This window comes from Takifugu rubripes, chromosome 12, assembly GCF_901000725.2.
Source record: "Takifugu rubripes chromosome 12, fTakRub1.2, whole genome shotgun sequence".
Lineage (NCBI taxonomy): Eukaryota > Metazoa > Chordata > Actinopteri > Tetraodontiformes > Tetraodontidae > Takifugu > Takifugu rubripes.
Genome location: NC_042296.1, coordinates 5,882,680 through 5,897,391, shown reverse-complemented (window position 1 = coordinate 5,897,391; position 14,712 = coordinate 5,882,680). Strand labels below are relative to the sequence as shown.

The 14,712-nt window shown below is 47.8% G+C and overlaps 1 long non-coding RNA gene across 1 annotated transcript in view; it reads right to left on the bottom strand.

Annotated features, from left to right (window-relative positions):
- Positions 1–724: 724 nt before the first annotated feature.
- The window catches only part of LOC115251859 (uncharacterized), a 34,336-nt gene continuing 20,348 nt past the window's right edge, over positions 725–14,712 (bottom strand). The window contains exons 4-5 of the long non-coding RNA XR_003890378.1: positions 3,086–3,275; positions 725–1,260 (exon numbers count right to left, since the gene is read on the bottom strand). This is a non-coding gene — a long non-coding RNA (uncharacterized lncRNA). The remainder of the gene's footprint in view (positions 1,261–3,085; positions 3,276–14,712) is intronic.

Sequence of the window (14,712 nt, the reverse complement as noted above, 5' to 3'; positions counted from 1 at the left end):
GCGTACGGGTCCGCATTAAAGAAAACGATTTTCCGCTGTCACGTGGCCGTCAGGGGCTTGTCTGTACGCCGCGTCGACCTCTTCACGGAGGAGCTTTGGCTTTAGATTCCTCCTGTGACGATCGAGCAGATTGTCACGTTCATATCGGGGCTTTTTAAGGATCTCAGGAGTGAAAATCGGAGGCGCCACTCCAGATGATGCAGGATTTGGCAGGATCACACACACAGCTGGTTCCTGGCTTCAGCATAAGCGGAGTGGCTGGAATGTGATGTCTACTTCCCCCTTGTTCTTTGGTTTGAGGTCTGTATTTTTCCTCTCTTGCGCGGTGTGGGTGTAGAACGGTTCAGCTGCTGCGATGACAGCCTCCTGACCTGTCGTGAACCTCTCCCCCGCTCCCCAGTGTATATTTACTTTCTTTAGTTCCACTTGGATACTTCAAATATTTGCATAGACAAAAACCAGACGCCAACACCAACCCGCCAGCTCTTACCCTTTAGCCAATAGAGACAAAGACTGTCAGTTGTCATTTGCATGCAATTTGCATCGCACCCCCCCCCGTGACTGTTTGCAATGTCAGGAGGCCAAATTAACCAGTGTTCCGTTTTAGCCAGATTTGCATTTCATTTGCATTAGACTAGCTTAACGAGGGTTACTTAGCCAAGTGACCCCTGTGGAAACTCCTTACTTCCAGAGGAGTAAGATGGCGTGATTGGCTAATTTCATTAAGGGTAACAGCCGTTTGACTGGGAGAGTGCCTTTGGATGTAATCATTAAAAGAGACGAGTGCTTGCAAGCTGTTTGTAATCAGGCTATTTTTGCATGCATATGGGCATTGTGTCATATTTACTGTAAGGATGAAAGATTAGGCATTGAGGGGATAGCGGGCAGCATCAATCTCACTCAGCATCTTCAAACAGGCACATTAATCATCCCATCTATGGAAAATCCTCCTCATCAGACTCGGGGCCCCCGTGCGCGCGCATGGCGATGATCACTGGATGCAGGAAAGGACAGAAGGAGAGTTAGTGGCTGACTGAGCATAAGTACACCAGCCGATACTTCTTCATTGATCCCGGTGGCTCAGAATGGATGTTCGGCGGCGTCCTGTCCCCGCTAATGTGCTCAGATGGCGGCCCCTGCCCGCGCCAAGTGTCCCGGCGTGCCGAGCGGCTTCACGCTCAAAACACATCCTTCAGGATATGCATCATTTTTCAGAGAAGCCCTGATCACTCGCCTCATCCGTCCGCGTGTAGAAATGTTCTATGGATAAAAAGAGAGAAAGAACATGCTAATGGATCCCTTTGGGTCCTATTTAAGAGATGTTGCTCCATACTCTGCCCCTTTGTTCCTAAACACCTTGAAAATGTAACTAAATGATCAGAATTTTATTCGATCTATACACTCTTTGCTCCCAGCTGCATTTTCTCTGGGTTTATTAGGAAAGCGTGACGCTTGTTTTGCCGTACGTGCGCTAATCCCATTTATACAGGAGAATGAAAATGCCCTTGTTGGCTAAATCTGCAATTATTCCCTCTGTAAGCGGACTAGCCAGCACTCACACTCTCATTACCAGTGTTTAAGCGTTTAGTGTTGTATGAGGTGCTTAGCTGGGAGCGCGCACGTGCACACTAGCACATCTAAAGCCACGGTTGTAGGTATAATGAGGGAGAAGGCCTTGAATGGTTCCTATGCTGTGATGCATTAAAGCTTAATAACCTGTCCTTTCAGCTCGCTCTTAAGGACATGCTCCAGAGCTGATAATTGGAAAGATATTTGCCTTTTCTCCCGCTCGTTCTCGTCTCCTTTGTCTAATTGCTGCTTTCAGTGAAGTTCGGTCTATTATTTGTCCTTGAAAGATAATTCCTGTTTTTTCCAAGTCACTCTTTGAGCCCATTTTATGGATGAGGCCTGAATGGCGTGTTTTGTTCGGTTGTGGCTGCAGCGGAAAGATCTGCCACCATCTATCCAGCGCGGGTCAATAATGGGTAAACACGGGAAATGCTACATTTCCCCCGCTGAGCTACCGAATGGCGCAGGTCAGAAACTCTCAAACTCTGGTTAATGCGGTAAAGTTTTTGCACCTTATTGTGGGTTTGAGATTAAATCAGCCCTGTTTATCCCAGCCTGGGCCATAGGGATGAACGGTTCTGCCCCCGAACAACAAAGTACTGGACCACTGCCCCCCCCACCCCTCCTACCCCAGGGATTGGGAATCAGTCCCTGTGTATTTACAACATATGTAGCAAGGTTCGAACCCTGGACGTCTGATCCCATCACCTATTTTGGCCAGTCTATGTTGGGAGACGACTGGGACAAAACTGTGAGCCACAACAGAGAAATATGAGTATTTAATTATTATTCCGAACAAAAGAGTCCTGTTGCCCTGAAGCCACTAAGGGCAGCTTCCCTCTTATTAGGAAAACCGGATTGGCAAGCGGCGAGCCGTCAAAGATTAAATGGCAGCATTCCAACGCTGTCTTAAAGGCAGAGCTGAGCGTCGTCAGCATAGAATATATACCATATGCCCCGCTGACAGTTTAGTGGCAGTTACAAAATTGCTTTCCGTCCCACGTCCTGCTTGTGTTGCCTCCAAATGTTTACGCCCCGAGCGGCGTTCCCGGGGGCGGGAGCAGAGTTAAGGTTAACATTCATGCCAGTCGTCTCGTACACGGCCCTGCTGCCAGCTGCTCAGATGCAGGCCCGTGTCCCTTTTATGCTGTGGATTAGAGTAAAGGGCAACTTTATGTGTTGACGCCCTGAGCTGTACTGTATGGCTCACAGTAAGTGCCTAATGTGCGGTCACAGTTAGAGGAAGCCTGTCGACATCGCCGCGTCGCCACGGGGCTGTCGAGGACGGCTGAGTACGGCTGCCTGTCTAATGCGCTCTGACCCAGAAAGTAAGCGTCTGACCTCTTTAGCTTCTGCTTATAGAAAATCTCCCTTCTTCCCTCGCTCCTGCTCCTCTACACCTCTCCCTCTGTTGGCCTTCGCTCCTCCGATGTGACGTTCCGCCCGCCACCCCTCCCCGGCGGGATGTCTTTCTAAATCAGGCTCGGATTTAGAGTTTTCCTTTCCTAGCACCTACCCTGCAACCCAGATGTAGGTCCCTAAAGCCGCGCTGGCCCTCGGATCTCCGAAGCCGCCGTCAATTGGATCGGCCTTCTTTTTCTTTCGGAGACGTTCAGGTTTCCTTCTGTCGTTCCGCACCTGTAGGATGACGCCGCACGTGAGAGTCGCACGGGAAAGTCAAACCCCGTGCTCGAGAGGGCGCCGCCCTGTGATAAACAAGTGGAAAAGAAGCAGGTCGAGTGAGAAACACGTCTCTTCTAGCTGAACTCACATTTTCTGAGGAGGGAAAAAAAAAGGGAAAAATTCCAACGACGCAAAAAAACCCCGATGGGTTTTGAGAAAGAAACGCCAGTTCCCGTTTAGGCTGGACGCAGAGCAGATCTCCCCGAGCTCGCAGCCGCGGTAGCAGGCCAGTCTCACATCGGCTCGATTGGCATAAACCCATAGAGTTTGTCCTGCATCTGCTATATTTTCAAAGCGGAACATTGAAATTTTTTATATATAAATGATTTAAGAGCCTCTTTAAGACACAAATGCTAAACCTTTGACTAGCTTTGGACCAGTCTCATGCACACTGGTGCCAGGATGACCAACAAGGCAATCATCTTTAAAGGCTGCATTACAAATTTGACATAAATTCATGAAATTATTACTGTTTTGTTGGCTGTATGTGCCCGTCCCTTCATCCGCCGTGACTGATTATACTAATAACTCCATCATGTGACCTAAAAGCACACAATATTATGCTAGGTCATCCACGTGGGTCACGTGTGTCACATATAGAGTGAAACTGGCAACAGGACCATGTTATTATTGGATAATTATTCAGAAAAATGAAAAATCTATGGTTGATTATTTTGAACACGGACACACACACACACACACACACGCGCGCGCGCACACACACTTCTCCCCCGCTCTTGTTATTGTGACTTATATAAGCTGTGTTGCTGCTTCTGTTTGACCTCTCAGCGCGGTGACAGTTAGCGCTGTGAGAACGCCACCCAGTCCGGTCCAATCAGGATCAACAGACGTGTGTTCACATCCATAAGTTAGAAGAGCTAATCCAAAGTGTTCAGTAAACACTGGACAAAGTTGGGCGACCAACAAACGGGCCAGAGCGGCGGGGCTCTGGAATCGCATTTAACCTCGAAATGATGAAAGATGAAAAAAAGAGCACCGAACTTTGGCGAGGCTCCGAGCTTGCAGAGCGGAAATCTGGTGGGTGTTTACATACGTTTATGAAGAACTATATGCTTTTTGGGCGTTAGTGGGAAAACCCAAACCCACAAAAACCCACTCTTTCTATGAACTCTCGATACGACCACGAGGTGTTCCAGCATCCCGATTTATCCTAAAAGAGCGTCGCAACTTCCTCAAATCAATTGACTTTTGGGAAAATGGGACTTTTCTTTCCTCTCACGACCCCCCGTCTGGCCACTCTTAAATGTCACCCCCCCCCCCCCCTTCGTGCAGCTCGGTGAGATGTTCTGCAACGTTGTCCCGACAAACGCGACTCTCGCGGTGTCAACAAAGCCTGCTCGCCGCGGCAGCCTGTTGTTTTTGTTATTCTCTCTCTCTCTCTCTCTCTCTCTCTCGCCCATCAGCATCTACATTAGTGGGCTAATTATACGACCTGACATGTACTCGGAGAGAAGCGCGCCGGGGAACGCCAGCGTTTGACATCCTAGAGGGGTCCACGGTAAACAAGGCCGGGGAAGAAGTGGCTCTGTTTGTGTATCTGTTTGTTGTCACCATCAAAAAAGCAAAAACAAAACTTGTGTCGGATTCGTCCTCATTCCAGTTGACCTCGCAACACACCCGAACCTGGAATTTCACCGTTTGATGCGTTTTCAAGGCCCATTTCTTCCCCTCTCTGTTTATAGCTATGTAACAGTGGCCTGGTTGTTGGGTTCTTGTGCACTGGGTTCACCCCGCGCGCTCGCCCGCTCGCTCGCTCTCTTCCTCTGTCTCTCTCTCCGGATGAGTCATGGCGGGATAATCAGGCCCAGAGCTTTACAAGGATGACTTGCTCTGACAGTATAGATGGGCTGGAACCACCATCACCGCCCCATCAAACCCTCAACAAACAGCCAAAAACAACATTAAAGAGCGACAAGAGGGAAGGAAATTAATTAAGAAAGAGCAGATGAGTTGATTTGTGTCTGTGTGCACGAGGGTTTCTTCCTCCTCCCCTGACTTGTGTGTACGGCTGCATGTCTTTGCATAATTACGCCCGCGCATCTGTGAACGCGCACGTGTGACAGTGGGTTCCTCCCCTGCTGCTTTCTGGGAGGTCACCGGGTGCAGTGTGCTGGCACATCAGGGTTTTTCCCAGGTTAGTGCCAAGGCCAGTGCCCGGGGTAATTATGGTATTATTGCATGTGTGTGAGTATGTGTTTATTTTACCAGAACGTTTCTCTTTCCTTTCCTTCCCTTCGTTCTCCTCTGCCTCACTCTGCAGTGCGTCTGAAGCCAGTGGTGCCATCTGTCGTGTGTGTGTGTGTGTGTATATGTGTGTATCTTAAGCTTCAGAAGGAGTGAGTATGTTATGCAAATGAAAGGAAGGATGAGGAGAAAAAACAGAGGGTGGCAGTGAGCAGAAGGGCGGAGAAGGAGGGGAAGTGGAATGGAAATGATTTTGTGTGTGTGCGTGTGTGCGTGCTCGCGCGCGCGGGCGTGCGCACGGCAGTCTATATTTGTGTGTTTGAGCATCTGCCCGAGAGCTGCACAGTCAGCCATTAATTCGACCTCTTCCTGGCAACACGAGTGCCTTGTGGTTTGACACTGTGTGTGTGAACTGGAGAGCGGCTGGTACCATCAGTTCCTTTACTGGAAACACACTGGGAAGCCAGAGCCCTTTAAATGTTATATGGCATCAGGAGTGGAAAGAACAACAAGCCACCATCTCACTGGTTGAGGTCTGGAGTTCTGGTTTGTCCTTTTGGGACATGCTTGTCAATCTCATCTCCATGTTGTCATTTGGCCTTTTATTAAAAAAATAAATAAAAAACATGGTTAAAAATCCATCCAAACTTTCCATGACGTTCCAGGCCAGTGGATTATCGTGAGGGATGCGTTTAGAAGCTTGTATTGAACTTGTAAAGTTGAGGGGTTTTTTGTTGTAAAAAGAAAAAAAAATCAATAAATTAATATAAATAAATTTTAAAGTTTTTGCTCGAGTCAGTCTCTCTGTCCTTTGTTGCCATGGAAACATGGTGGCACAACAGTCTGGCATCCCTCCGTATCATTATCTTATTTACCCTGCATTACAAGGTCTATATTTGTACAATATATGATGGTTTACACACCCAGCCTTTAAGTAAAAGCCTCATTTCTATTTTTTATGTATTTGAAACAGCTACAGCGAAACATTTCATTGCCCTGATTGTTTAAATCTCTATGACTGAGTGTTTAGGGGGGATTTAATAAAGATTAATTGTGAGGGAGTTGCGAGTATTTAAACAGTTTAATGTGGTACACTAGGATATTTCATTATTTAGGGTTTCAAATCTGGAATATTCTGAAAAGTAAAACCCACTTTTGTGGAATTTGAACATCTGAAAACATGTGAACCCAGCCCTGACTCGCAGGAGATGCTCTCCACGCCAGCTAATCTTGCCTGAGTTGATAACGTGCTCTTGCACTGACCTTTGAGTTTTGACAGTAACAAATTCGTGTTTCCTGCCAAAAAGCACACAAACAAACTCCAACTTTATTGTCATCCATCCAAACGTGCCAGGCTGGGAAACACAAAAAAGGATCTTTCGGCCTGTCTGGAAGCTCATTTCATCGACTGAAAACATGGAAATGGACACAAGCGAGCCATTAAAACCACAGCTGCAAGGTTTATGACACGTAACCACGGCGCCTAATTCATTTGCATTTGCAGAAAAGCAATTATTTCCGTCAAAACAGATCTGTCAGCATAAGTTGAAGAAAATATCTGGAGTCGTTCAAGTGTTGTTTTGGTTTTACTTCTGCCCTCAGGTTCTGCACGCTAACACGTGTTTTCAGGTTCCATCATGTCAGGGTGAAACACCGTGTGTGACCGTCGGGACGTTTTGGTGCTTCACACCAAGCGCTGTGGCCCGGCCTCAACATGTGCAGTCACATCGTACGGACGGCTGCACGGGTAGCACAGGTCAAAGGTCACGTGTCATCCTCCGCTCTACTCTTTTATTTCAGTCCCAAATCATTATAATTATTTCCATTTATGCTACATTAAGCTCGTCCACCTCTCTGCTATAGCTGCCATCCTGAGTACTCCCTTCTCCCTCCATGAGCTTCAGTGGAGGCAAAACTCTCCACTTTAGACTTTCAAGAAAAGCGGAAACATTTAAATCCACAGCTGCGCCCCACCATACCTGTCAGACCCCCACGCTGTCTCCCAATTCCCTGTGTTTTAAAATCAGGTGGGTATCCACTCCACAGATGGCTGCTAATCATATGATGCTCCCCCGTTATGGAGATTTAGAACGTTGCTTCTGTTTGTGCTTTTGTCAATATGTTGAGGCCTCAACAACAAAGCCTTTCGCATTTTAGTGACATCTGGTGGCCAACTGGTAGTAGCGCAGTTTTTGAAGCGTGAGCAGAGTGAGACAGCAGCACTGGAACGCAACACTGCCCTGTGAAAAATCTGACATAAAAGCCTGCTATTGGCTTTTCAGAGTAAGTTATCTAGTGATATATGGATATTTTTTTTTACACCAAGTAGTCTGTATTTTTCCCTTGAGTAAAGAAAATGAAAATTTATGGCATGGTGCATTTAAGAAAACTCCCCTTGGTCAAACATCAGTCTGTGATTACACAGCACATTTAGTGGAGCGGAGCTATTGTGAATATAACCTTGATGAACCAACATAAAAGTGAGGAAACAGCCATGAAAGCAAGGTCAAAGATAGGCTAATTAAAAAGATAATTACATCAAAGCAAAGCATGGAAACTAATCTAAAATGATGGCATAGATAGGTAGTTCTAAAGTTCTTCCTCCATCCTCTGATTTTAATCTCGGCGTGCACACTAATTCCAGATCAATTTAAACTCCAGACAGAAAATCTACATTAATGCTGTTGTATTTCTGTGGAATCTAAAGTCATACTTCTCATATGAGAAACATAATGGCTGTAAACCCATGTGTGTGTGTGTGTGGGGGGGGGGGGGGGGGGGTGATGTTGATGCAAATTTAGTGGCACGAAGCATTCATTCTGTCACAAAGACGAGTAGAAGTAAGGAAAACGGAGCATAGTCATGACAAAAAAAAGTTGGCATAAGGCACGTCAGCCCACGGCGACATCATTAGATGAGATTAGCAGCAACGGAGAGCTTATTTTTCTTGGCCTGTGGTTCAAAGTTGTCATCAGACAGACCTTTGACCCCCACACCCCCAGACCCCCCACGGCCATGGCCTATTAGTCGGATGTTGCGTGTCAGCGTCCGCAACTTTCTTGCATCGGCGCTGACAACGAAAATGTTTATTATGTTCACCCCGCCGCCCATCCACGCATAATCGCTGTGTGGGAGTCTGCGGAAGGAGAGACAGATGGAGTCTGACAACTGGCCTCACCTCGCCGGTAAAATGCTGATTTTAATAGTTTGATCTTTCCCCTGAGTTTGTAAAAAAGAGAGCGCAGATGAGGATCACTTGGAATCAGTGGAGATGTGGCAGCTTGGCAGCGTGTGTGTCTGTTATATTCTCACCATCCCACAGGACCGTGTCTCTCCTCCATTTTTACCCTCCGTGGGAGGTGATCCAGTGAACAGGCTTATAATTGCACTAAACATGGAAATGCCATATTCACACCAGGACTGTTCTGCCGGCTTAATGGACAACTTCTGTCGTCTGTCTCACGCTCCCTCGGGGCTCAACGGTGTCGCCCCGGGGGGGGGGATCAAAGTGCAGATGATCAACGATCCAAATTTGCGGGCTAAGGAGGTTTTGTTGACCTGAAGGCGACCCTTTAAAAGATCCGACCTTGCTCCAAAAATGTGTAATAACTGATCGCGCGACCTCGTTATGGAGGCACCGCACGTTCAGGACGGACTTTGCTCATTTGGGTTTTTGCAGATATTTCCTTCGTCGCCGTGGTTCGTCTACAACTCAGTCAGTGTGATTAGCACATAAGAGTGTATTGATTAGGGTGAAGGCTGCAGTAAATGCACATCAAAGTTTCCTGCTCCATCATATTATAGTAGCTTCACCTCTGCCCCACTGGACTCTAGTGGACAGCAGGAGGTGGTTTACAGCTGATGTCCCATCAAAGTAGCGGCCAGTTGCAGCAGCCCAACGAGCAACTACTGGGGGATGTTTGATTGGGTGAGGCTGAAGGGGTCGAAGTATGAGTATGGGGGGGACCGTTATCGTCTTCAGTGTCCACATGACGAGGTTGTTAAAAGCTGCCACGTTAGAGATGGACAAGCTGGGACGAGATGGACCGACGGTACATTACAGGCTTAAAATTACCTGATAGATGACAGCACGTAATTACCCGTAATGATTTTACTGGAACCTAATGTGTTTACCAGCTCACAGAACCGGAAAACCCGGTTTCAAATATTCCTTTAACTCGTTTAGGGGCGTTTTTTTGAAAAATCAATTTGCATTGTTTTGTTCATCCAAGGCCTCCCCTGTGCGCCGCTCTGCTTCCTTTCCCTTCGCCCCTTTCAGCAGCAGAAAGAGGTAGCCTTGCGAGGAGACGCCTGAGGCGAGCCGCGCCAGACAATGGGCCCTTTCTCCGGCGTCGACGACGGCCCAGACAAAAGTGGGACAAAGCGAAATTGACAGAAAGCAGTGAAAGTTTTGCATCAACGGAACAATGAATGCCGCCCGGCTCGGCCCCGTATCTGATGCAGACAACTTCTCAAGTCTGAAATGCGGAAGAGAGGCCCATTGGCGCGCATCTGCCGGCATCTTCCCCAATAACTGATTCTGATCACCGCCCCGGTATTGTCTTATGGTTGCCTCTCGAGAAATAAAGCCTCAAAGATAGGAAAAAAGGGATGGGAGAGAGAGGAATCCTAATTAATTGCGATGAATATGCAGATGGGGTTGAATCCTCTGGATAGCTGTCTCTTATCACTGAGGTCTCCTTCAATATTTAGACAGAGCTTTGGGGACAAAGACGAGGCTACGCCGAGAATACAGCCGGCTCCAATTCACCCACGCCGCTGCTCCTCCGGCTGCACGCTGGCTTGCTTTAATTCCTTATCTGCCTCCGCTCGTTTTAGATACCGCAAACATTTTGCTCAAGCTTAACACCGGAGCCGCTCAGAGTTTGCAGAGTAGAAATTATTCGGCAGCCGGTCTCCAAAACCCAGCAAGAGTTTGGGCACGCGCGGCGTTTCTTTCCCTCCCAGAACGTTCTCTTTATGCGGATCAAAGACATCGTCCTCACAATGATAAGTTTGCATTCCCTCAAAGCAAATTTCACCAAATTTTCACAGGAACTGCTTTTGAATTTGCGTGAAACCATCGAAAAGTAGTTTGAGAAAAGTTCAGTCGTAAACTAACGTGAAAGAAAAAAACCTCGCTCCTTCAGCGCCGACATTACGAGGAAAATAGGACATAAAAGATGAGATGAGAGAGCAGGAAAACTCGTTGGCCTCAACCTTTCAACAGCTTTTCCACTTTTATTCCGACATTTCCCTGTAAGCGTGCGTGCACGTACGCTTGTATTGCCTGTGTTTGATTGAGTCGGCGTGCACGGATGCTGACTGACGAGTCATGTTGATGTATGGATGTCGTGTTGTGATCTCTGAACCACAGGCTGGCCGGCCAGAAGCAGCTAAACAGTTGGTCATCTGGTGCCGGCTCAGATATCGCAGCCTGGGTGTCAAACTGTGCGCGAGCGAGAGACGTGCAGCGGCCCAAGTGAGGCGCCATGGACCGGCCACCTGCGTGCAGAAAGCGGTGGCAGTTTGGCGCCTTGTTCCCTGGGAATTGAACAGAATGTGCTGCAGCTACAGACATGATGTAATGACTGAAACAGGGTCGGCTTGGCTGATTTAAGACTCAGCAGACAGCATTAGACTTGGTAGGCTTCCATATCCTCAGCTTCTTACACCGGCGCCCCTAGTGGTCACGCGCGGAATGACACTCAGCTATTCAGCTCCCAAGTATTGTAACTGTAAGATTCCAGATGACTGGGTAGTCATCACATATTGAGCATAAATAGCTGCATCCTGTAATAGTTGCATGTTTTCAGCCAGTTAATTAAATGTTGGCCCCTCGTCCCATTGGAAATAAACCCATCAAGGGGTCTGAGGGGTCCTTCAGTGCTGCTGCTATCCTACCCAATTGCCCATTGTATTCACAAGTTTATCCTGACTGTGACCACTCTCTCTTACATCTCAGTCCATCAAAGAAGTGGATGTGATAAGTGATCATTTAACTCAATGGATTCCTGTATCTTGTAAATATTATCTTGTAAATATAACACCCTGGCCAGTCTCATCAATCCTGCGTGCTACGAATGCTTGTTTCTTTCTTTGTCCGAATGTCCCGCGGTCAGAGGGCTCCAACAGCGATCGTTATTGATCAATCGGCAGGGGCAGATTCCTTAAAAGTGTCCCAAAACATGAAAAATCACTTTAGGACTGAATAAAATATGGCCACCATCGGTCGGTATGAAATATTCATCTCTAAAAGGTGTCAAAAAACAAACAGCCGGGCTTTACTCCTGCCGCTTGCGCTGTGTTTGAAATGCGTGCGTAATTACAGCGTCTTCTCCCTTAATGCCTCCCAGTCTGGGTTTCAACCACCCCCCCCCATCATTTTGCTTTCCAGTAACGAGCGCACATTTTCTTTTCAATAAAGGAAAACATGCAATTTCGCACAATGGAATATTTAGTAGCGTTGTGTGTCCTTGGATGTGTGTGTGTGTGTCTGTGAGAGAGAGAGAGAGAGAGAGAGAGAGGGAGGAAGCACAGTGGGGGGGTTAAGACCTGAGATGGGGCGAGTCTTGTTGTCCTCCCTGAATTATTTAGCACCTGGGGGGGTTTGTGGCTCAACACCAACTCCGGCTTTCACGGGAGGATGCAGAGCAGAGTTCGTTGTTTTTTATTTTTCACGACTTGTGCGGCTTTGTTGCCACGAGTGGCCCCCGGCTCACCAGAAGGGGATGTTCGGCCTCAGATCATCAGAAGGAATCCATCCAGTGAGATTGACCGAAAGCTCATTTGGCCTCACTTTGCACTCTTTAATCCTGTCATCAGTTTCAGTGAATTTGACAGAAGGAACAAACAAGTAGGAAATAAGAGGGATGTGTATGTGTGTGTGTGTGTGTGTGGGGGGGGGGGGTGATGTTGATGCATGTACATGAATGTGTGATCTCTTCTGCTAAAGCTTCTTACAGCGCTGCGGGTTTCCTCTCCTGCCAAGTGATTTGGGGTTTTCTCTTTGTTTTATGTTGTTTTCGTTTAAAAAAAAAAAAAAAAGTCTGTGGCCAGTGCTGTCCTGCGCTGGGCTTCCTGGACGGCCCTGCCTCAGCACCGTTTTATTCGGACTCAAAGCGGTCGGCTGGTGCGTCCTCGCAGGTGCGGGAATACAAATGTGTGTTTCCGTGTTTGTTCCGGAGCGTCGGAAGTCCCTGAACTGGTGAACTTTCATTCTAACCTCAAACCCTGAAGCACAGTGCGCACAAACGAACACACACCGTCTCCCGACGCCTCCCCCCAAAGGCCCCCCGGGGGTATCGGCGATCCTGTACGCTCGCTTACATTTACTCACCTTTGCACTCATTATACTACCGTGACTCGCAGGCTCCCTACTTTTTCACCTCCGCCGTGCTGGTTTTGGCACTTTACCCAGATTTGAAAGGTGTTTTATCTCCCCTGCTATTTCCTGTCTTCTCTATTTTATCCCCCCAATCCTTACTCTCTCTCTTTTCCTGCTTGGCTACATACCCACCCACCCACCCACCCATAGCATGAATATGTTGGCACACAAACACCGTTTTTAGAAAGCAAAACAACCCGGGGAATAACATTGGAATATGGAAATGAGTAATCTCCCTGGATGGATGAGTATCAAATCCCCGAGCGAGCAAACAAGGTAGAGAGAGAGACTGCAGAGCAACACTGTTCATTTTGCCAAGGCCAGATGGCGAGGGCAGCTTTGGATGCTGCACGCCCCCTCTGCCTGTCAGGCCGTGACATGCACACAGCACGCAGACGCAATTACCTCAGCTTGTTTGTACAGAAGTGGTCGAAGCGAGTTGTGTGTCTTATTTGACTTGGGTTTGTTTTTGCTCGCTCTTCAATCTGTTGCCGGGATTGAAGGAGCGTCTGCGTGGAGGTCAAGCCGAATCCCGGGTTGTGTGTAAGGATTTGACCAGCGCTTGTTTGCGCGTCCTAGGAGGAAATCGCACAGGCTGTCATGGAGGAAAAGTTCTAACAATACGTTCTCCTTTTCGACACATCGCACAGTGCCGCTCCTCCTGTTAGCTTAGCTTAGCCGCAACGTCTGTGGCACAAACATTTGGGAGCAGCATTCCAGGAATTCCCAGATATATACCGACGTGGACATGGACAGGTGACCAGAAGGTGGTGTACACCTGTGTCGCATCTCTTTTGACCAACCTTTGACGTGGGAGCTCTTTATTCTGAATATGTCTGTAATAGCTACGCTGTGAGGTTTGAGGTTTCATTATTTATGAGTTCGAGCACATTCAGAATAAACGCCTTCAAAAAGATGCGAAAAAGCCCTCCCAACATAATTTCAGCATCTTGTAACTACACCAGGGAGGTTTCCACCTTCATCTTTAAAAACCCTCTTTTCAGGCTCAACGTGGCGAAAAATGAAAGTCACCTCGTCGTCTGATCAGAGGAACAGCATTCCAGGCGTCCTCGCATTTGTTTCCCATTTACGTCGGATGATTTTGTACCTCGCTGCGCGTGTGGTTCAAAGACACATCAGACAAAAGAGGCAGAAATGAGACGCAAACAGGCCATCAATGAAGCCGTCAAAGCAGCCAGCGCCGCTGACGTGAACGTGCGCCCGGCGACGGCGAGTTTTCCCAACCACCACAAGGCCACACAGAAACCCACATTACAGCGCGGCACACGCTGACCCCGTGTGACTCGTGTGGAATGTGCTGCCGTCTGTGGGAATGCGCCTCTCGCCGTCAGCGCTGACGCTCTCGCAGGGCGCGTTTTATCGGAGCGCGGCCGATCGACGCAACAGAGGCGGGCATTGTCGGAAATACTCGAGCAGAAGGTGAAATTCCGGGATTCAACAGTTGCAAAGTAAGTACAGTACATTGGGAAAAAAATCAACTCTAAAGGTCGGAGCCTTCTCTGCCTCTCTGCACCCTCCCTTTCTTCTTCTTTCTTTGAAAAATTGATGTATTTTTTTTAAATATAAAAGCGCTGTGAAGGAAATACGGCGTCCTTGCAGGGTCAAAGTTGCTGGTGAATAACAAGCCGTGCTCATTGTTCCTCACTGTGCTCTGGCTCATCTTTGTTGGTTTGACAAAGACTTTTCATGACCCGAAGTATTAAAAAATGTGCAATTTGTTCTTCCTTGACACAGAAGCAGCGTCCGCGGTGCCGATGGAGACGTATTCTGCTGCTCTGAAGTCCTTGCGTGAAGCGTAGGAACGTTGTGTGTTAAATTTGAAGCCCTGTCTCTTCTGTCTCCTCTTC